General features: G+C 44.4%; 1 long non-coding RNA gene across 1 annotated transcript; it reads left to right on the forward strand.

Moving 5' to 3' along the window:
* Positions 1-144: 144 nt before the first annotated feature.
* Positions 145-23,020, forward strand: LOC142106683 (uncharacterized). Its single transcript, XR_012679755.1, has 3 exons — positions 145-246; positions 2,967-3,069; positions 22,915-23,020. It is a non-coding gene; the product is annotated as an uncharacterized LOC142106683 (long non-coding RNA).
* Positions 23,021-23,030: the final 10 nt, after the last annotated feature.

Here is a 23,030-nt window from a genome sequence, read left to right on the forward strand (position 1 = left end):
GACTTGTAATTCACGTTGTACATTTATCTTAATTGATGTACAGTTTACAGCCTAGATTTCAGACAAACATTTTATTTTTACAATCACAGTAGATTTGATTTCTCAACTAACTTTTTCTTTTTTCTCTTGGATTAGGTGTGATAATCTAGTTAATGAACACGAACAGAAGGTGGCAGTGCTCATTGCTGAAATAAATGCTGCCAGGAGCCATGCAAAGAGTATTCACAATCGGATGGAAACATTCCAGTAGGTCTAGGTTTTCAAATCAAGTTTATATCTTCCATGATGGTATATAATGGGAGAAAATTATTTTAAAGATAGGTGAATGCATCAACGGTAATCTAATATACCGCTGCAGATGGTTAGGGGCGGGCACAACATCCTAAGGGGCATGTTCAGTTTGGCACAAGGTGATGCTGAACCTCACCTCAATGTTTAGATTTGCTTATTGGCGGCTATTATGATAAGAAATCTCTGCTCGTTTTTTGTGCACCTCTAGAGAGGTGTCTCCGTGGACTGTTCCGGAGACACCTTCGCGTCACCTCGCACTGCACTGAACCTGCCCCTAAGCGTTGTGCCAGACAGCAACTTTCTGCACCCAGGAAATTACTGTCTGCAATATCCACATGGTGTATCCGCGGTAGTGTGACAAGTGCACAACTTTTTACACTACCTGCAACATGCAGACATACTGAGAAGAAAAACACTGTAATTCTAGAGCAGTTATAGGTTAGATACAGAAAGTGTGCGTCTGACACCAGTAAAAGGAAAACAAATACATATATTACACCCTTTTTTCCATTCTTTACAAATGTTATATATGCAGTATAAGAAGCCCTCTATGATATCTCAGTGTATGTATTAACATCATTCACTGTAATAAGTAAAAACAAAGTTGGCCATTTCACATTATTAAAATCATACTTACCAACTTTATGGGGGAGGTGGGCGTGAGGGGGGCAGGGCGCCAAAAATTGCGTCATTTTGGGCCCGCGATTCACGGAGAATCGCAGCATTTTGGACCAAATTCTGCCCACTTCACTTCGGGAGATTGCCATACTCTCCCGGGAGTCCGTGAGAGTCTGTGAGACTCTCCCAAAATGCAGGAGTCTCCCGGACATTCCGGGAGAGTTGGCAAGTATGCTTAAAAATGGGAATACATAATATAAATACACCCATAAAAACAAATGAAAATCATTAAAGTGAGGTTCCAAAATAACATACTCATTCTTGCAATAAAAGACCAGCTTGATCTGGCATCTGCGCCAGTAATGGATCGCCCAATCTGTTTTGCTAAATCTGCAAACTAATCCTGGTTGTCGTCTTTTTTTTTATCTAAACGAGGCTGATAATTAGAGACGCTACTACCGATTGAAGTAACCTGCTACTGCATTACTTTCCATTTTTTCTTGTAGTTTCTGTTAATAGGATGTTTTTATATACAGAACATTAAAAATTCTACTAGCACAAGTGCATGGATACAGGATTTAAAAAACATAGGCTGCTTAAACTGATTAATTTTTGATGGACTAATTGCCATTGGAATGCAGCTAATTCTGCTAGATACTTTTCTTACCTGAATGTGTAGGTCACATTCAGCAGAACCCTACTATAAAAATTAATAAAATGTTAATATGTGGCTTTATCTTTTCCCTATTATATTAATTTGAAGTTGTCTATGCTTATTTTAATCACCTTCTAATATAGCATTATTATAATATATAGAAGAGCCCATGATTGTTTATTTTTTATACAATATAAAAACCCTTACTATGTATGAAACATATTTTAATGTACAACAAAAAATAATCCTGTGCTCTTGTATATATATTCTAACAAAGCTATGTTATAAGGAGATTAAAATAAAAATCCTTACTATGTATGAAACATTTTTTTAAAGTACACACATGCTATTTGCTATTTGTTCCACATAAATATACATTAACAGCCCTATTTAAAGGACCCCTAAGTCTTATATGTATGTTGCTTTGTATGAAACCAGGCCCTGATTTAAGCTTTTTCTCTCCACCAGGCAGCTTAGGTTATTTCACCGTCTCCTTACCAATCGCCATAAAACTTTATGGCCACAACCTCCCCTACATATGATAACTATAAAATAAATGAGCATTTTCTACCAATAACTTAAAACATACTTGCCTACTTTCTTCAGCTCTCTTCCGGGAGCCAGCCAGTGGAGGTGGGTGTGAGGGGGCGGGGCGACCAAAATCGCGTCATTTCACTGGGAATCGCCGCGTTTGGGATCTAATTCTGCCCACTTCACTAGGAAGTGGGGCACTTCCTAGTGAATTGGGCAGAATTCGGGAGATTGCCACACTCACCCGGGAGACTCTCGCAAAATGCGGGAGTCTCCTGGACATTCCGGGAGAGTTGGCAAGTATGACTTAAAATAATCAATATAATTTATGCTGCCGGGTATACCATACAAGGCTACTCTCCCAGAATATCTGAGAGACTCCTGATTTTTGGGGAGTTCACCTGAACTCCTGGAAGAGTTGGCAACCCTCCCTGGATCCCGCACAATCTCCTTGCAACTCGCATCATCACGCGTATCACTGCATTGCGCAGTGGAGGACAGGGCTGTGAGGATGCAAATCCTGTCATCACACTCCCAACACTTGCCCGTTGGACCTCCCCTCTTAACAAACAAAAAGTAGGTAAGTATGGGGCGTACATGGGAAACAAATGGTAAAATAATGAATTAAGGGGCATGTTGCCAACTATGCAATTCGGCTGCCCTAGGCACAGGCCTTTCCATAAATTCTGGTCTGTATACAACTGTTACCAATACCATTCATAAATATGTATGCAAAAGTGTAAGGCATTATCAGAACTAAAGAACACTTTGATTAGCTGGCCATTCAGATTCTAATTACTAATTTGTATTTTTTAATGGGTATAAAATGCATTATTTTGTGCTTATTTCTATACTATTTCTTTCTTACCAGAGATCAGAATACAAGGCATGCAGAATATATGGCTAATCTGGAATTAAGTGTGTCCCAGCTACACTCTGAGTTGCAAAACCGCGAGAAAAATTCTAAAGACAAGGTATGAATATGGATCTCTTTCTAGGGAAGAACACTGGTTTATGCCATGGCCTGCACAGAATTTAGCAAACAGAGGAGAAAAGGTTTTATAACAAAGAATAAGATCTCACTAATTACTGAAATCCCTGCAAGGTTCACAGTATCAGATAAAGCAGCAATAATAAACTGCAAACTAAATATTTTTGATTTGTCTTACCCCTCTGGTTATTATAATGTAAACCTTTTTTTTCTCTCCAAATATACTTATCTTCATTTATATGTAATCTAACTTCTGACAATAGGTGGCAGCAGGTCTTCAGCGTACCTTTGTATACACTGAGAAGCAAGTCCCCATTCTGGCAGGTCTGCCCATCATTCTGTAAAATATATGTCCACATAATAATGGGTCCCATATAACTTGGTACATGTTCAACAAATGCAGTTTAGTATTGGTGGTTTATAAATTACCCCCATTGCTTGCTAGATATTTGTTTACTGTCTATACCAGGGTTTCCCAGATCTGGATCACCAGGGAGCCCTAACAGTGCAGGTTTTCCAGGTCACCCATGAAATAATTAATAGCACATGTGGATCTATTACTAGTGTCAGTCATTAATGAGTACACATATGCTCCAGCAAGGAGTTATGGAAAACATGCACTGTTAGGACACCCTGAGGACTGGATTTGGGAAGCCCTGGTCTATACATTACATAAAAGTATCAAAACCAACGTGGCTTCTTTCAAAGGTAGAAAAGGTAAAAAAAGAAACCAATGCTAAATACATAACTCGGAAGGAAAAAAAATTTTGCTTGTGAGCTAGAGGGAATGCAGCAACATCTTAAAATGACAAACGGCTTGGTTAAACAGAAAATAAAAAACAAGTTGCTAAAGAGAGCAATGCAAGAATTGTTTAGGTAGACACTGTCTTGGCAGCTATTTTGAAACAAAAAAAAAGAAAAAAATAAGCCCATGCTCAGTTAATCCCATATTGCACCAGCTGCAGGGCAATATAAATGCTCTATATGTATTCAAAATGTAAAAACAGTTGTCAGCGCTTGTCAATACCATTGCAAATATGTATGTATCTAGCAAAAAAGCATAAGGTAATTAGTTCATATTCTAAGCAAAACATTTGGGGCTAGATTTACTAAGCTGCGGGTTTGAAAAAGTGGGGATGTTGCTTATAGCAACCAATCAGATTCTAGCTTTCATTTATTTAGTACTTTCTACAAAATGACAGCTAGAATGTGATTGGTTGCTATAGGCAACATCCCCACTTTTTCAAACCCTCAGCTTAGTAAATCTAGCCCTTAAGCTAGAGATGTTCACTGACACCTGTGTTTTGGTTTTGGATCTGGATTAACTTCGTGTTTTGGTTTTGGCAAAACCACCCTTGCGTGTTTTGGTTTTGGATCTGTATTTTTCAGAACAAATAGCTAAAAATATGCTAATTTTGCTCTTTTATTGTTCCTACATCATTATTAACCTCAATAACACTAATTTCCAGTCAATTTTGACCACCTCACAGGTCACAATATTATTTTCATCCACTCTCAGATAAAGACTGCAGCGAGCTGGCTGGATGCCAAGCGAAAGAGCAATGGCACAAACACACGGAAGTTCATAACACATCTAGGAAACAGCAGTTGCAGAAAAGAAAATTGGTGAAAGATGGTATGGTCCTTGGGCCCTCCCAAACACCCTTATGTAAGATATTGAAAAGAACATGTACAGTTTAACAAACCAAGCACTCCAGCGACAAACAGTGCCACTTTTGTGGCTGAAGTGCTTGGTATGTTTGGGGCCCCACAAAACAAGCTACCAATAGCTTAGCTGCCTTAAGCGTAACAGTGCTGTCAATGAACTGTACATTATTAAACCAAGTCTGCTTGTGCTGCATCGTTAATCTCCTTCTCCCCTGTGGATACATCGCTCTCATCCCTGAAGAACTGCCAAACTTATGTAGACACAGGAATGGATATTACAACTGGAATGGCATTAGATCCGCTTCAGACAGACTGTGACATGGAACATGTGGGCAGCATGGAAGCTGTCATGTTGGAATACGGTGCATTAAACAGAGATTTAAACAAATATATAGACGCAGTTGAGAAGACCGTACTTAAGTTAAAACGTGACACACTGGATGAGATCCCAGATTTAATAGAGCTTGTACACGAGAGATACACTGCGCTTCAGAAGAATAATACAGAGGAGGCCCTAAGGCAGGACGATAAATATGTCCAGTTTAAAGAACAGCTAAGAGACCTCAGAAAAAATGGGTGTGTCACTGCCCCTGCAGACTACCGCCCAGTACAGTGAAAATGAGAATGGCTCATGAAATCCGTTATGGTTCATTTGATCGCTCCACCTGTTCCTTGGATAACTGTGGTAATTTTACAGATTATACATAGCGATGAGCACTGACCCTTCCCCCCCCCCCTTCCCCAGGATGCATGCATTTATCAGACCAAGACCAATCCAGGGTACCCCGGCGGGTTGGAGATGGTGAACCCAGTGAAAAACAAAGTATGTGGTCACACGTATGAGAGAGAAGTAGGGATGTGCACCGGCGACTTTTGGTGTCTTGTGATTTGTGTTTTGGATTCGGATTTGTTCCGCAAAACACCTGCCGAAAGGTTTTGGTTCGGATTTAAGGTTTTGGATTCGTTTTTTTTTTTTTTAAAAAAGCATAAAAAGTTCAAAAATCAAGTTTTTGTGCTTATTTTCACTCCTATGCTATTATTAACCTCAATAACATTTAATAACAATCATTTCCACTAGTTTACAGTGTATTTTGAACACCTCACAATATTGTTATTAGTCCAAAACGTTGCAACGAGGTATCTTTCTGGACTGCGTAGTGGAGTGGTCCCCACAATATAATAAGAAAACCATCAACTGCTCTTAATCGCACCAAAAAATGTACCTGGACTGCGTAGAGGAGTGGTCACCACAATATAATTTAAAAACCCTGAACTTGTATGATTCGCAGCAAAAAATGTACCTGGACTGCGTAGAGGAGTGGTCACCACAATATAATTTAAAAACCCTGAACTTGTATGATTCGCACCAAAAAATTTACCTGGACTGCGTAGAGGAGTGGTCACCACAATATAATTTAAAAACCCTGAACTTGTATGAATCGCACCAAATAATGTACCTGGACTGCGTAGAGGAGTGGTCACCACAATATAATAAGAAAACCATCAACTGGTCTGAATCGCACCAAATAATGTACCTGGACTGCGTAGAGGAGTGGTCACCACAATATAATTAATAAAAAACCCTCCACGGGTCTGAATTCCCAAAAAAAATAATTCTGGACTGCGTAGTGGGGTGGCCCCGGTACCCAATTTGATACCGGGGCCACAATATAATTAATACACCCTCAACTGGTCAGAATTCCACCAAACAAGTATCTGGACTGCGTAGTGGGGTGGCCCCGGTACTAAATTTGGTACCGGGGCCACAATACCTCCTCCAAGTTCCAAGTGTAGTGTTTATAACATATTAACACTACACTAATTCTAGCACGTCAATACCTCTTGTTTTAAATAATGACAAATCATTTTTTCAACGTTGTGAGGAAGCAACCTCCTTCGCCGCTCACTAACCAGGTTCCCCGCTGCACTAAAAACTCTTTCCAAGTACACACTGGAGGGGGGACAACTCAGGTAAAATAGAGCCAGTTTGTACAGGGGCTTCCAAACTGCCTTTTTTTTCCTGCCAGTAACAATATGGACTGTCTGACATGTCTATTTGGATGGTGTCAGCAAAATAATCCTCCACCATTTTTTCAATTGTGACAGCATCCAATGCAGCGACAGTAGACATGTCTGCAATGGTTGGCCGGTCCTTCAGTTCGGACCAGATGTTATCAGCATCCCCGCCAGCTGCTCTTTTAGGAAAACTGAGCTTTTTCCTCGCAGCCATAGATGTGGAAGAAAATGAGGGTGGAGCTGTTGGCATGTCACGGTCCTCTTCAGAGGACAATCCCCTGACCAGCAGGTCTTTGCACCGCTGTAGACTTGTGTCCGCCGGAAACAGAGACACAACATACGCTTTAAACCGAGGATCGAGCACGGTGGCCAGAATGTATTCCTCTGACTTTAAAAGAGTGACCACCCTCTGATCCTGGCAAAGCGTACGAAGGGCTACATCCACAAGAGCTACATGCTTGGTGTAATCGCAATGGTTTACCAGCTCCTCCCTCACTTTCTCCAGCTGCTTCTGCAACAGCCTGATCAGGGGAATGACCTGACTCAAGCTGGCAGTGTCAGAACTGACTTCTCGTGTGGCAAGTTCAAACGGCTGGAGAACCTTGCACAACACGGAAATCAGTCTCCACTGCGCTTGACTCACTCCTTTGCCTATGTCGTAGGTGGCTGTGTAGGCCTGAATGGCCATTTGCTGCTCCTCCATCCTCTGCAGCATATAGAGGGTGGAGTTCCAGCGCGTCACAACCTCTTGTTTGAGGTGACGGCAAGGCAGGTTCATGGTTTTTTGATGTGCCTCTAGTCTGCGGTAGGCACTGGCTGAATGCCGAAAGTGTCCAGCAATTTTGCGTGCCACCGCAAGCATCTCCTGCACACCCCTGTCACTCTTGAGGTAATGCTGCACCACCAAATTAATGGTGTGGGCAAAACATGGGACGTGCTGGAAATTGCCCATATTTAATGCCCGCACAATGTTACTGGCATTGTCTGACACCACAAATCCCCATGGGAGTCTAAGTGAGGTAAGCCACTGGGAGATAATTTCCCTCAGTTTCTCTAATATGTTGTCAGCGTTGTGCCTCTTATTAAAGCCTGTACTACACAATGTTGCCTGCCTTTGCACGAGCAGCCATTTTGTAGATGCTGCTACTGATGCAGCTGTTGCTGTTGCTGCAGAAGGGGATGCATCTACCCAGTGGGCTGTCACAGTCATATAGTCCTTCGTTTGCCCAGAACCACTTGTCCACATGTCCGTGGTTAAGTGGACAGTGGGTACAACCGCATTTTTTAGAGCACTGAGGACACTTGATCGTACTTCTCTGTACATTTTTGGTATCGCCTGCCCAGTGAAGTGGAATCTCGACGGGATTTGGTACCGGGGACACAATACCTCCATCAACCCTCTAAATCCCACTCCACTGATGGCGGACACCGGGCGCATGTCTAACACCAACATTGCAGTTACAGCCGCATTTATACGCTTTGCAATAGGATGACTACTATCGTATTTTGTGGTCATGGCAAACGACTGTTGGACGGTCAATTGTTTTGTGAAAGACTTAGCGGTCTTATGACTTCCCCTCTGGGAAGATGACCGACAAACAGCAGCAGTGGCAGTAGTAGGCGTACCGCTGCAGGATTTCTCAGATGAATCCCGTATTGAAGAGGACTCAGTCTGGCTGCTGACTTGGGCTGCAGGACTGAATCTGATGGAGATCGTGGAGGAAGTTGACGAGGAGGGTGTTGCTGGTGTGTATCCAACTGGACCATGGGATTTAGGTGTCCCTGTACCGATGACGGTCCTAGCCCCAGTTCCTGAACTAACCACTGAACTATGAAGGTCATTCAGGTGATGTATAAGGGAGGATGTCCCTAGGTGGGCAAGAGCCTTACCCCTGCTTATTTGAGCTTTACATAAGCTACATATGGCCATACATTGGTTGTCCGGATTTGGATAAAAATAACTCCAGACCGAAGAGGTGCATTTTTTGGTCTTCTGACCAGGCATGATGATGGGCTTTTTCATCCCATGGACATCAGCTGTTTCCCCCCCTGGTGCCTCATTTTCAATAACCACATCACCATCCTCATTATCAAGTTCCTCCACAGCGCCAGCTACATCATCAATAGGCTCCTCCCGAGCCACCTCTTCCCGTACAGTGATGGGAAGGTCAGGCTTGACAACCACCAACACCCTTGGACTCGCCTTGGGGATTTGTGATAATTTCTCTTTAGAAGGCAGAGTTGTTTGCTGTGTTGTTGCGGACAGCATAACTCTCTTCAATTTTTTGTTACGGGGGGGGGGGAGGAGGAGGAGGGCTAAGATCCTTGGGTGAAGCTGAACCACTAGTCATGAACACGGGCCAGGGCCTAAGCCGTTCCTTGTCACTCCGTGTCGTTAATGGCATATTGGCAACTTTACGTTTCTCCGCAGATGATTTTAAGTTTCTTTTTTTGCTACTTTTTGAGAACTTGGGCTTTTTGGATTTTACATGCCCTGTACTAGGAGATTGGGCATCGGGCTTGCCAGACGACGTTGATGGCATTTCATCGTCTATGTCATGACTAGTGGCAGCAGCTTCAGCATTAGGAGGAAGTGGAACTTGAACTTTCCCTTCTTTATCCTCCAAATTTTTGGTCTCCATTATATGTAGCACAAGATACTGCAGAATGTGTGAACTTGGTAATATTGCAGTACCAATGGACTTATACTGCTGGATTGGTTTTGCAAATTTTGTTATAATTACTTTTTTTAATTTCTTTTAATTTTTTAAACACTTGGGAATAATGGGGAAATAACTATGCCCTTAGAAGCACAGAGCACAGGACACAGCACCACTGGACTGAACAGGACACAGCACAGGACCCAGCAGCACCACTGAACTCAAAATTGACAGAGCACAGCACACAGCACTATTGGACTGATACTGCAGAACACAGCACAGCACAGCACAGCACGAGATCTACCAGGACAGAGGACCACCTAACACACCCTCCCTCTACCCTGATCAATGCCTGAGTGAAGATGGCGGCGACTAGCGGGGAATTTATAGGATCCGAGTATCGTGAGATCCGACAGCGGGATTATGACTCCGAGCCTCGGTTTCAAGTTTTCATTTGGCTCCAATACCCGGATCTGTCTCGGATCCGACTCAGATCGGAAACGTTCGGGTGGGCTCGGATTCACAAAATCCGAGTGCGCTCATCTCTAGAGAGAAGCAATTGAAAGGATGACTGAAAACAAACTTCAGAAGGGTAAATTCACCAGGTGTACAAAAATTGGCTGTGATCACTCTGACATGAGTATATCGGATCTTGTTCCAGACAATGCACTAAAAAGAGCTATTGAAATTCACAGCAAAAAGCAAGGTCATCACTGAGCTTCGAATCAGCCCCTATTCCCCAAAAATTATAATATATTTAGGTACCTTTGACGTAAAATGCAGATTACAAACACTTTGTGCAATACTGATAAAAGAGCAGCAAAGTTGAAGGTTTGAGTCATACATATACACATCTATTTAGACATCCATGCTTACATTACTTCTGCAAAAAACGTTGTTCTTTGTTAATAAAACTGTTGGTCTTTATACCGTTCAAAAAAATTAATAATAATCCTCCACCATTCTTTGGATGTTGATAGTTGATAGTAGGATCAGGTGGAGTTACAGCAGAAGTGTCACTAATTTTACTAATTTTGGTTAATTTTTTTTAAAGTAGACAAGACCAGATGTCAAAATGTTCTGCTGAGTCATCTGCATCATCCCTGGGTCTTTTGGGAAAGCTCAGTTTTTTCCTAGCAGCAGATGACTGAGAAACTGAAGGAGGAGAGACTTGAGCTGTCATCTTGCTCAACAGGAGCTCCTTGCATCTCTTCAGATCTGGGTCAGTTGGAAACAAAGAGAAGACAAAGCTCTTAAACGTAGGATGAAGAACAGTCGCCCAAATGTAGTGATCCGATTAAAAGATTTTGATAACTCTTGGATCCTGGTGAAGCGACCGACCTACTTGGCGTAATTGCTTAGTTTAATCTCCTCCTTCAGTTTCTCAAGCTGCTTTTCCAGAAGTCTAATTAAAGGAATCACTTGGCTCAGGCTAGCAGTGTCTGAACTCACTTCACAGGTGACTACTTCGAATGGTTTCAGTACCTTGTACAACACGGAAAGTATTCTCTACTGCGCTTGAGTAAAATACATCCCAACTACTTTCCCAATGTCATGGCTTGTGGAGTAAGCGTGGATGGTTTTTCGCTGTTCTTCCATCCTCAGAAGCATATACAGGGTGGAATTCCACCTTGTTGTCACCTCTTGCTTCAGTTGGTGTCAGGGCAAATTGAATTGCTCTTGTAGCTGCTGCAAACTCCTATATGTTGTGGCCAAATGCCGGAAATGTCCAGATATTTTATGGGCCACAGACAGCATCTCCTGCACTTCTCTGTAATTTTTTAAAAAGTTCTGCACCACCAAGTTTATTGTGTGAGCAATACAGGGAATGCTATGGAATTCACACAGCTGTAATGCTCTCACAATATTGGTGGCATTATCAGAAATTACATATCTTGAGGAGAGTCCAAGCGGGATAAGCCATGTTGCAATTACATCCCTTTTTTGTAACAGATTGTTAGCTGTATGCCTCTTAGTGAAGCCGGTGATGCACAGAGTAGCCTGCCGCTGAAAAATGTGACATTCTTGGGTACATGCTGCTGCTGTTCCTGTTGGTGAAGGCAAATCGCCAATCCAGTGAGCTGTCACAGTCATATAAACTTTAGTTTGTCCAGTTCCGCTTGTCCACATATCTGTGGTTAAGTGTACAGTGGGTAGAATGGCATTTTGTAGTCCAATAATTACATTTTTTTGAACCTTCTAGTAAAGGTGAGGAATTGCTCTTCTAGTGAAATGGTGTCGTGATGGAATTTGGTAATGGGGACAAAAGACCTCAAGTAACTGTCTAAAACCAGCTGCATTAATAGTGGATATTGGACGCAGATCTAATACTAGCATAGTAGCCATGGCGTCTGTGATCCGCTTTGCGACTGGGTGACAGCTTTCATACTTGCTTCCTGTTGCAAAGTATTGTTTAACATTCAATTGTTGTAAACTACTAGTAGTCATCTTCTTGGTCTGCTTCTGGGATGAAGATCCACCCCCAGCAGCAGCAGCAACAGCAGTGGGACTAACACTCAAGAATTCTTCTGAGGAATCCATGATAGGGGAGGAGTCATTTTGCCTTAGCTACTTGGATGCAGGACTAACTCTGATCGCTACAGAAGATATTGATCAGGAAGGTGTTATGGGTGTAAATTGTAGGTGTCGGGATCTAGCTAAGAAAAGGGACCTAGCTGATGATGGACTGCTTGTTGTTATTTTTTTAGCATATGTTTCCGATTTTCCCAACAGCTTGCCATGAACTCACTTCAAATGGCTGTGGCTTTACAAATGCTACAAATGGATAGACAACTGTTGTTAGGATTTGGGAAGAAATAATTCCACACATACAGTGAATATTTTAGGTCTTATGCCCAGGCATGACAAAGGGCTTTCTTCTTATAACGTGCAAGAACTGCTTCCACTGGTGCAGGGCTTACGCAAACAACATCATCCTCATCAACATTCTCATTAGTGCTCTCATCAGGTACACAACTATCCCCCTCATCCTGTTGCAATTCCAAAGTGGCATCCTCAATTTGTGTATCACTGGCTACACTTGGGCTGCTCATGCAAACAGAAGGGGCCTTCTTTATGGGTACACTATCAGAAAGTTCAAGCTTACACATAGCACTCGTGGATAGACTCTCCTCAGGGATTTGTGTCATTTCTGAATCTAAACATACATTTTACTCTAACGTCTTATTGTTTTCTTCCAGCTCGGCTTTTACACGTAAAAGTATTTGGACACCACTTTTGGAGTCATAATGACAAGGTCTTGCTTGGTCATGACTGACCTTACAAGAAGATACCTCAGTGACAGTTGCAGAACTAGCACTTAGAGAGAAAGGTGAAGGCCTCATTCTTTCCTTGCTACTGCGTGTGTAGAATGGCATGTTGGCAATTTTATTTTTTTCTGCAGATAACTTTGCCTGGATTACGGGTTTTTTTTTTCTTTACCAATGTAAAAGGTGTTTTTTTTTACATTTCTGTTTCCCTGACTTAAAAACACTATGCACTTTAACATAGGCTTTAGCAGGGGACGTAGAGGGATTACTATCATCATGACTGGTGCCAGCAGTTGCTTGGTGCTCCTGGTCTTCTGTGTACTGCTGTGAATCCATTTCGATAACACAGTAAAATGTGACTGCAGATTAAGAACAAGACTGGCAGCCCTATTATTTCTATTTCAGCAATGACAATTGTGACAGACCCGGGCCTTATATTGAGAATATCCTGCCAACCCGGTCTGTCCTCAGTGGGCCAACTGAACAACCATGGCCCACTCTGTTATTAAATGCCGCCCGGTGGCCAGATCTGTTATTGCTGTGGTGTCCAGAGAGGGAGGGGAGAGGCAGCTCACAGGAAGTGCGAATCAGCTGTGGACCCTGTGACATCAAAAAGTAGTGGAACGGGTTAAAAAGAGGAGGGTCAGGACCTTATCTAAAATCAGGAGGGGGTTTCTCCCTGTTTGCTAACTATTGTTCTAGCAAGTCTGCAACACAGTCCGAATGGCACCATCACCGCAGGGGGGGAGACCACTGATGTCATGCACTATTTCCACCCCCTGTTACCACCCAAACTCTCCACACTACCAATCACAAGAGGACAATGAGTGGGGGGTTGTGGAATGGACAAAAGGGAGCTGTCTGGGGGAGGGGGGGAGTTGTTGGAGAATCTTGAGACAGTGAGGACTTGGACTGTTGGAGAGTAACCGTATTCTCGCAGTGCCTTAAAGGAATGCTTAAGGCAGGAGCTTCTTGACAGAGATTGGACAGTGTACCTCTAGGACTGATTCTGTTACCACTCCATCAGGAGACACTCGCAGATTCTGGGGAATTGGTGAGCCTACATCGGTAGGGAATAATTGAAAAAGGAATAGGCGGCGCTTCCTCCAAATGTATGAAGCAGCCAAAGGGAACCTGAAAGTGTATGGGAGATCCCTAGACTCCCCACAGATAATGGATACGTATATAAATAGACAGGTTCTGGGCGCTTGTAAAGGAAAGTGTAACAATTTATTGTGGATACATATAAAAAATTTTTTTTATATGTATCCACAATAAATTGTTACACTTTCCTTTACAAGCGCCCAGAACCTGTCTATTTATATACGCTACATCGGTAGGGAGACTATACCCAGGGTCACACCAAGCTGGTGGAGAGTTGGCCGAGCGGCTGGCATCAGCAAGATACACACACCCACCTTAAGAATCAGAAACCGTGGCCTACTTGGATTGTCAGCTGTGGATTTTATTACCAGGAGTTTGGGCCTGCTAGGACTCTGTGCTTGGAGGTAACCTGCTGGGGATTTTGTTGGGGAGTTTTTACTTGCACTGGTGATTTTCTGACACTTGATATATTTGGTGGGGGAACAAGTTTCTCCTTGGGGAGCACTGTTGTATTTTACTAAATGTGTACACTTTGTTTAATAAAAGGGATTATTATTTCTTTCCTGTCTCCTTACCTGTGTGACCTGTGAACCTAGAGGACAGGGTATCTAGTGAGCTTTGGTTCTAACCCCGGTATCCTCACAAGTTTGGTGGCAAGCAGTGGGGTCACACAGTCCCAACGTTTGGGTAGAGCGCAGGGATTCGTATCCAGATACGGTCAGGCTCTGTAAGGACACAAGGCAACAGTCTGTCTGCACCAGTGTTAGTAAAAAAAGAACCTAGCTGGGAAGTCAGCAGGAATGGCCACAGAAGCAGAGCAGATCAGTTTAAAAGCCACAGAGAGATTCTATATGAAAGCAAGGAAACAACACTTGCAGGGGTTCTGCAGAACCAAAGGGGTGGACTTTGATGACACAGACGTGCGTGAAGTTCTGGTGGCCAAACTAATGGAATGGAAAAGGGCTCACCCTGAGGAGATGGAACAGTCAGAGGTGGAGGAGGAGGAGACCAAAGGCCAGCCACAGAGACCCCCCAGTGGGACACAACCCAGACCACCGTCCGGCACTCCAGCAGTGCTGCAAGATTGGCTGACAGCACTGGGGAAAAGGGCAACCCGGCATGAAAGGGCAGCCGTACTCCAAGCAATGTTGGGGGTAGCAATTGAGGTACCCCAGATTCAGAGAGAAGAAGGTAGGGGAGAGGCCCGGTTGAGACCTCAGCTGGGATATAGTGGAGTCCCAATTTTTAAAGAGGCAGATGCAGACATTGATACCCATCTCCAGGTTTTTGAAAACTTGATGGGAGTCCATGGGATTGAGGAGGAAGAGTGGTCCAAATATCTGGGACCCAGCCTGACTGGGAGAGCGCTCTAAGCCCTCAAGAATGTGGGGATTATGGTACGGTGAAAAAGGCGCTGATGGTAAAATTCCAGTTAAATGCAGAGACCTACAGATACAAGTTCAGGACTTTAAATAAAGGAGGGTCACAGTCGCACCAGGAATTTGCCAGCCAGCTACAGAGGGTCTGTGAGAAATGGTTGGAAGGGAAAGGGGCCTGCTCCGCTAAGCAAATTAAAGAGCTCATTATGCTGTAGCAGCTGACTCTAAAAATGGACCCAGAGATCCGGGAATGGCTGGCGGACAGAAAACCTGAGACCCTGGAGGAGGCAGCAGGGCTAGCTGATGAGTATGTGGTTAGTCGACCCAGGTGGAGAGCCCCTAGTATGCCTAGTCAAGCAGCTGCAGGGAGGGGGAGCCGACCAATTCCAGCAAGTCTAGCGACACCTGGAGGCCCCTTTATTAGAGAGAACTCTGCCCGGAATCCAAGAGATGAACCAGCCCGATCCAGACCCTGGGACCTGAATCCAAAGAGGTGCTATCGGTGCAACCAGGTGGGGCACTTTCAGAGAGATTGTCCCCGTACCAGAGGTCCGATCCCAGGAGCCAGAGCTGCACCAGTGGCCGCTGTACAGTATGCCCCAGGAGATTTTGAAATCGGCATTGAGGCCGAGCCACCCTGTCCTGATGTGCCAGAGGCAAGGGACGGGGTGTATGTGGTGAACCTGATTTTGGGGGAGGGGAGGCAGAGCCCTAGGAATATGCAGGGTCATCTACAGGACGTGTGGGTGGGGGACTGCAAGGTACAGGGGTTGAGAGACTCAGGAGCATCCCTGACCCTGGTGGAGCCTGATATAATTAAAATATCCCAAGTTATGGAGGGACAGCAGGTCTGGATTTCCACGGTGGGGGGCCATCTTGCAGATATTCAAGTGGCCCGGGTACATTTGGATTGGGGGGCGGGATTTGGAATGGTGGAGGTGGGCATCCTGGATGGACTACCAGCAAAAGTGATTTTGGGGAATGATTTGGGCCAGGGATTGGTCACTCACTTTGTGCAAGCTGTGACCCGCAGCCAGAGCCGAGTGCAAGCCACAGCTGCACAAGAAGCCGCAACGCCAAGGAGACCACCAAGACTAACCCCGGCAACCAGAACCAAGGAGCCAGAGGCAACACCATTGGTGAGTAACCCTAAAAGATCTGATGTTGTACCAGAAATTGATTTGGGGGAGGAGGAGGACAGAAGGGAATTTAGGAAGGCCCAACAGACTGACCCATCCCTAGCCAAACTGAGGAGTGCAGCAGACGCTGGGGGAGGGGAAGTGGCAGGCAGTAAAGTAGTGTGGGACAAAGGGCTGTTATATAGGGTAATCACCCCCACCCTAGATCAAGATCCAGGGACAGAAGTGAAGCAGTTGGTAGTACCCTGGGCTTACCGTACCCATTAGCGCTGGCCCATGACATTCCAGCAGCGGGGCACTTTGGGACCAGAAAAACGTTGGCCCGGGTGTTGCAGACTTTTTTCTGGCCTCAAGTCACCCAGGATGTGAAACGGTACAAAGCCTCCTGTGACACCTGCCAGAGAATAGGTTGAGCCCCTAAGAAAGTCCCACTACAATCCCTGCCTATAATTGAGGAGCCCTTTGCCCGGGTAGCTATAGATATCGTAGGTCCATTAGCCATCCCCAGTTACACCGGAAAAAGATTCATCCTCACCCTGGTGGACTTTGCCACCAGATACCTAGAGGCAGTAGCCCTGTCGTCCATAGACGCAGAGCATGTGGCCCAGGCTCTGGTGGACATTTTCAGCCGGGTAGGATATCCCAGGGAAGTGGTTACTGACCAGGGGACCCAATTCCAAGGGGACCTAGTCCAGACCCTATGGGAAAAGTGGGGCATTAAGCCCCTGCGAACCACTCCGTACCATCCCCAGACCAATGGGTTATGTGAGCGTTTCAATGGAACGCTGAAACACCTCCTGAAGGCATATGTACAGTCTGAAGGGAGAGACTGGGACAGGGCCCTGCAGCAGCTCCTGTTTGCATACAGAGAATTGCCGCAGGAGTCCACCGGATACTCTCCTTTCGAACTTTTGTATGGCAGAAGGGTACGAGGCCCCCTAGACCTGGTTAGAGAGAGCTGGGAAGGAACGTTCCAAGCTAATGAGCAGCCTATCCTTAAATATGTAGAGAAGATGAGGGAGAGGATGAAGAGGGTAGCGCAGCTGGCGCAAGGCCATTTAAAAGGAGCCCAGGCAAGACAGAAAGAGTGGTACGATGCCCACGCTCAGGAAAGGAAGCTGAACGCAGGACAGAAGGTGATGGTGCTAGTCCCAATGAGACGGAATAAACTTCAAGCCACCTGGGATGGCCCATACAAAGTGGTGAGGCAGGTAGGGCCGGTCAACTATGTAGTAGCGCTGGATGATGAGGAAAACTTGCTGAAAACCTTCCACATCAATCGACTAAAAGGTTATGTGGAACAACAGATAGCAGCAATGGTGGTGTGTTGTCCCCCCATGGGTCCCACAGAGGTAGACCCCCTACTGGAGATGATAGGGGAGGTGAGAGAGGAAAAGGGGGTGGAGACAGTGACAGTGGGGATGCAGCTAGGAGAGGGACAGAGGCAGGAAATGAGGGAGGTGCTGGAGAAGGAGCAGGCCCAATTTACCTGTAAGCCCGGGCGTACCCACCTAGCCACCCACCATGTAGACACGGGGGAGGAGAAGCCCATAAGGCAGGTAGCATACCGCATGACCCCCGCAGTACTGGCCCAAGTACGGAAGGAGATAGAGGAAATGCTGGCCTTAGGAATAATTAAGAAGTCAAATAGTCCGTGGGCTGCAGGGGTGGTATTGGTCCCGAAGAAGGATGGGACCACCCGCTTCTGCGTGGACTACCGTAAACTAAATGAGGTCACCACCACTGATGCTTATCCCATGGCCCGAATAGATGAGCTACTAGACAGGCTAGGGGCAGCCAAGTTTGTGTCCACTTTGGATCTGAGTAAGGGCTATTGGCAAATTCCTCTCACCCCCAAAGCTCAGGAGCAGTCAGCCTTTATAACCCCACTGGGATTGTTTGAATGTACGACAATGCCCTTTGGGATGAAAAATGCTCCAGCCACATTCCAACGGATGATTGATGACCTGTTGGGGGGGTGTCAGGAATTTGCCCAGGCTTACTTAGATGACATTGCCATCTTCAGCCAGACGTGGGAGGATCACTTAGTGCAAGTGTCAGAGGTCCTAAGGAGAATCAGGCAGGCAGGGTTGACCATTCGCCCAGTCAAATGCTTCATGGGCATGGCAGAAGTGCAATACTTGGGGCACCGTGTTGGTGGGGGAATCATACGACCTGAACCGGCAAAAGTAGAAGCCATTGTTCAGAGGCCCCGACCCACCAACCAAAAGCAGGTACGAGCGTTCCTCGGGATCGCAGGGTACTACAGAAAATTCGTGCCTCAGTATAGCACTGTTGCCAGGCCCCTGACTGACTTGACAAAGAAAAAATACTCCAGACATATAGAATGGACCCCATAGTGCGAGGGAGCCTTTGACGCTCTGAAGGCAGCATTGACCCAGTCCCCAGTGTTAGCAGCCCCAGACTTCAAGAAACGATTTCTGGTACAGACAGATGCTTCAGGGTGTGGACTCGGTGCTGTGCTCAGCCAAGTGGGGGAGGATGGGCATGAGCACCCAGTGGTTTATTTATCCCGAAAGCTGGTGAATAGAGAGGTAGCCTATGCCACAATTGAAAAAGAATGTCTGGCCATAGTGTGGGCCCTAAAGAAATTACAACCCTACATTTATGGGCAAGAGTTCACAGTAATTACAGACCACAACCCCCTTTACTGGTTACAAAGATCTTCTGGGGAAAATGGGAGGTTATTACTGTGGAGTTTAGCATTACAAGGTTATAACTTTACTATCTCGCACAAAAAGGGGAAAGACCACTCAAATGCGGGCGGACTCTCCAGAAGAGAGGAGGAGAACCCTTCATTAAGGAACCCACCGTGCCAAGGAGAACATCTGGAGCCCGACCACCAGACTCCAACTGTCCCCTTGATTTAATAAGGGGGAGGTATGTGACAGACCCGGGCCTTATATTGAGAATATCCTGCCAACCCGGTCCGTCCTCAGTGGGCCAACTGAACAACCATGGCCCACTCTGTTATTAAATGCCGCCCGGTGGCCAGATCTGTTATTGCTGTGGTGTCCAGAGAGGGAGGAGAGAGGCAGCTCACAGGAAGTGTGAATCAGCTGTGGACCTTGTGACATCAAAAAGTAGTGGAACGGGTTAAAAAGAGGAGGATCAGGACCTTATCTAAAATCAGGAGGGGGTCTCTCCCTGTTTGCTAACTATTGTTCTAGCAAGCTTGCAACACAGTCCGAATGGCACCATCACCGCAGGGGGGGAGACCACTGATGTCATGCACTATTTCCACCCCTGTTACCACCCAAACTCTCCACACCACCAATCACAAGAGGACAATGAGTGGGGGGTTGTGGAATGGACAAAAGGGAGCTGTCTGGGGGAGGGGGGGAGTTGTTGGAGAATCTTGAGACAGTGAGGACTTGGACTGTTGGAGAGTAACCGTATTCTCGCAGGGCCTTAAAGGAATGCTTAAGGCAGGAGCTTCTTGACAGAGATTGGACAGTGTACCTCTAGGACTGATTCTGTTACCACTCCATCGGGAGACACTCGCAGATTCTGGGGAATTGGTGAGCCTACATCGGTAGGGAGACTATACACAGGGTCACACCAAGCTGGTGGAGAGTTGGCCGAGCGGCTGGGATCAGCAAGATACACAGACCCACCTTAAGGATCAGAAACCGTGGCCCACTTGGATTGTCAGCTGTGGATTTTATTACCAGGAGTTTGGGCCTGCTAGGACTCTGTGCTTGGAGGTAACCTGCTGGGGATTTTGTTGGGGAGTTTTTACTTGCACTAGTGATTTTCTGACACTTGATATATTTGGTGGGGGAACAAGTTTCTCCTTGGAGAGCACTGTTGTATTTTACTAAGTGTGTACACTTTGTTTAATAAAAGGGATTATTACTTCTTTCCTGTCTCCTTACCTATGTGACCTGTGAACCTACAGGACAGGGTATCTAGTGAGCTTTGGTTCTAACCCCGGTGTCCTCACAACAATTAGCAATGGAGCTCTCCTGTTTCTGTGTGAGCTGTGAGCTATAACTCAGTAGAATGTAACTGGAGACTTTGAAGAACACTGCTACCCCTCCTTTTTCTTTTCTAGCTATGACGTTGCCCAACTGCACTAGAGACTGCCAAGAATTGTGCTACCCCTTCTGTGTCTCTCTGTGAAATGGCGCTGGATCGCTGTGGAGGGCGGTACTTATAGAATCCAAAACTCACGAGATCTGAGGACGTAACAATGACATTTTGCCTCGTTTTTTAATTCCTCGCCTTGAATATGCAGTTCAATTTTGGGTACCAATTCAATAAAATAAAAGGATGTCCTGGAACTGGAAAGAGTGCAGAATAACTAAATTAATATGAGTTATGGTAGAGAGAAGAGTAAGGGGTAAATGATCACTGTGCATACATATTAATGGTACATACAAAAAATTCTTGGATAACTTGTTCAGTATAAAGCCCCCCACGGAGCAACCAGGCCAACACATTCCCTCCAGAATATACAGGGTTACTGTCACTAATTACACAATATATTATGTTTATTTATACATTTGACCGATTCGCAGTATGAGGTCAGTAAGGAGTTTTGTTAACTCTCTTATGGATCATGCTTTGAAATGCATATTTTTTGTTTGTTTTTTTTATCTTATTCTGGGTCAACCAGAGCTTTGGAGAATGAAAATGCAAATTTTTTTTTTATATTTTTTTTTTTTAAACCTAAATAACACCATAACTACATATACTTTTTTATTTTTTACATGGGTCAAAAGTTTCATCCTTTAAATATATTTATTATCTCTGATTCATGACCTGAAAATATAATGTAGCATTTGACTTGTTAATTTTACACTTGCTAAATGTCAGTTTGTGTTAGGAATCTCGTACAGTCTTTGCTGACATTACAAGTGTGACATTACAAGAGTGATCTCAGTTATCATGTATACTCTGTGTCTGTGCCCTTTTCCCTGTCTTGGCATGAGACCAGAACTCCAGACCAATCAATCGCTCATTTTCACAACTGTACAACTTATATTTAGTTCTTGTTACATCATTCCACCATGATATTGCAAGTTACTTTTTTTCAATGGTAACTCTGTGACCCTTATAAAAGCTCAGCAAAAAAATGTAAAAACAACTTATTTATTTCTGAAAACATTTTATTGTCTGTTCTTTTCTGATTCCAATAGTTGCAATCTTCGTCAGACCCTTTAAATAATTAATATATGCTCCAGCCACTTGCAGACCCATAATAACAGTATTAAAGGCACACTAACCTCAAACGTTTTATAGTATACATTTTGCTTCATACTGGATAGGCAATAGACAAAACTATAGAGCTGTGTCTATCACCCCTTTACTTCTGTTATATTTTTGAACCCAAGGATTCTGTATGTTATTATAATTCCCCCAAATGAGACATTCCATTCCCTTAAACTAGGCCACACCCCAACTTATTTTATGGTGGGGTGATAGACATTCCAGGGTATAAAGTGTTGAGCAGATGATTACTTCTGGTATCCATTGAACCTGTTAATGCATTGGAAGATCATGGAAAACGCAGGCCAATATCGGCCATCATCTTTCTACAATTAGGGGGAATTGAATTATCCACAAAGTTATGTTTCGGAGACACTTTGTGGCGAAGATTTCATTGAGGCGAGAGAAGAAATGAGCAGAGATTTCTACCATAATTGCTGGCAGTGTTGGGGACACAATGTTCATTCGCCACATCGCCGGCAATTGAATTCCCCACTTGGTGTGGGCAGCATAACCTTTTTTTTTTTTTTTTTTCCTACTTTTTTGATTTTCAAAAGCTTAGATTATTTAAAAATGTTTGGTTTCTGCAGCTATACTTTTTACAAAGCACAGTATGACTGAGGCACTGCAGAAAATCCTGTTTGGGTGTACCGTGCACCACAATCTGTGCAAGTGCTCCTAGATTTCTGCCAAAGCACATAGGTTTATGGTGCGAGATGGCAGTTTTTGCGGAGGGCCAGAAGATTACAAAGGCTGATGGGAGGACTTTAGTTGAAGTTGTTCCTTGCAAAGTATGGAGTAGGTGCACTATTGCACCTAGTTTTTGCCGAGCAGTGCAAAAATAGGATTTTATTTTGTAAAACAATTTTTAGGGGCATTCCTTAACGTGCGAATTTCCACTTTGCAAAAGGATTTCATATGAGGTTAAACCGAGAAGTGTTTTAGGAGACAAATGAAAAATGTTTATTTAATTAGAGGATTAATACAAATTGGCAGGAGGTTGGTCTTTGTTGTGACATTTTGCACAGTGTAGCTCTTTAGATTTTCCCAACTCTCCACACATAGGCGCACTTCTAATTTGTGTAGGCGTTTCCCTAGAATGGTGAGTAGGCATGCACCTTAATGTGCGCTAGACAGACCATCTATATGCACAGGTGCAAAGCCAAGGAATTTTGTGCTCCCCTTGAAGTGTGCTTTGTAAATGACCTGCACAGACTTCTAGTGTTTTCTAGCTTGAAAGCGGACACAAAAGGAATCCATAGAGATATTTTCCTTATTTCTGCCATAAGATGAGAAATCACTTTTTATTAGTGTTGTATATTTAACTTTTTTTTTATTCATTATGCTGTGTGATGTAGGTAGAAGAGCTGAAAAATCAACTATTGGAAGCCAATTCTGCACTAGAGGAAGCCCAAAATGAACATGATAAATGCCGCCAAGAGCTTAGTGGTGAACTCCAGCAGTTAAATGTAAG

This window comes from Mixophyes fleayi, chromosome 1 (genome assembly GCF_038048845.1).
Source record: "Mixophyes fleayi isolate aMixFle1 chromosome 1, aMixFle1.hap1, whole genome shotgun sequence".
In the NCBI taxonomy this organism is placed as follows: Eukaryota; Metazoa; Chordata; class Amphibia; order Anura; family Limnodynastidae; genus Mixophyes; species Mixophyes fleayi.